General features: G+C 28.9%; 1 pseudogene; it reads left to right on the top strand.

The window, feature by feature from the left end:
• The first annotated feature begins 607 nt into the window (after positions 1–607).
• LOC112683824 lies at positions 608–1,066 on the top strand (annotated as a pseudogene).
• Positions 1,067–1,303: the final 237 nt, after the last annotated feature.

Below are 1,303 nucleotides of genomic sequence, written 5' to 3'. Positions count from 1 at the left end.
AAAGCAACGCTATCGATTAGAGTAACAATGCATTGAATGCTTATACAGTCGACTCTCGGTAACTCGAACCTTGATAACTCGAAATTCTCGTTGTCTCGAATAATTAAAATTCCCCTCCAAATAACAATTACACTTAATGTTTAAATAATCTTGGTAACTCGAAAATTAATTTGACAAATTTTCGATATCTCGAATTTTCTTATCCAAATTTAGTACTAAAAGTAGTTTATCAAGGCGATTATTTTTCACCTATCACTTGTTTTGTAAAACCCGACCATTATAATCAACTAAATGTTTGTAACTTAAACCTTGATAATTTCATACAATAGATTTCATTTTTATTTCTATGCCGTTTGTTCGTTTAACCGTTTATTGAGCGAGTGTAACAGTGTTAAATCAGTGGTTATTATGGCTCAAAAAAGAAAATTAACAACATTATCACTTGCAGAAAAAGTGAACTTACTTAGAATTATTGAAAAAGGTGAAAAGAAAAAACAAGAAATAGCTAAAGATTTTGGAATTCCAGCGAGTACATTATCTACAATAATAAAAAAGTAAAGAGGTAATTTTGAAAAACTTTAATGAAAACTCGGCAACTTGAAAAAAAATGAAACTAGGAGAATACTCTGATATAGAATCCTGTTTATTAAAATGGTTTCAACAATGTCTTGACAAAAAAATTCCAATAAATGGACCCATTCTACGAGAAAAAGCTGAAGAGTTTGGGTATAAGTTGGGGCATGTACATTTTAAAGCCAGCAGTGGATGGTTAACAAATTGGAAAAACAGAAATAATGTTGTTTTTAAATAAGTTTTTGGTGAAAGTGGCGCTGTAGATGTACAAAAATGTTCCGTATGGATAAATAATTTACCGAAACTCATCGAAAATTATTCTCCAGACGATATTTTTAATGTTGACGAAACAGGATTATTTTTCAAATGTTTACCTGAAAAAACATTTATGTTTAAAGGCCAATCTTGTTCAGGTGGAAAACATAGCAAAGAAAGAGTAACACTTCTGTTAGGGGCGAATATGTCGGGGACGGAAAAATTAAGACCAAATTAGAAAATAGAATTGAGAACAATATAGTGTTAAATAAACAAAAACAATTAACTTTACACCAATTCTTTAAAAATAATAACATGTAAATTTTCTTTTTTATTTCGTTAATGTAAATACATATTATATAAAAATAAAAACATACTTTTTAAAAGTTTTTGATAACTCGAAATTTTTAGTAAGTCGAATTTTTTTTCCCCTTGAACTTCGAGTTACTGAGAGTCGACTGTATTATAATAGGAT

The sequence above is a fragment of the Sipha flava genome, unplaced genomic scaffold (assembly GCF_003268045.1).
Source record: "Sipha flava isolate LNK unplaced genomic scaffold, YSA_version1 236_pilon_pilon, whole genome shotgun sequence".
In the NCBI taxonomy this organism is placed as follows: Eukaryota; Metazoa; Arthropoda; class Insecta; order Hemiptera; family Aphididae; genus Sipha; species Sipha flava.
The sequence above is the reverse complement of the archived record's forward strand: the minus strand, read 5'-3'. Positions and strand labels throughout refer to the sequence as shown.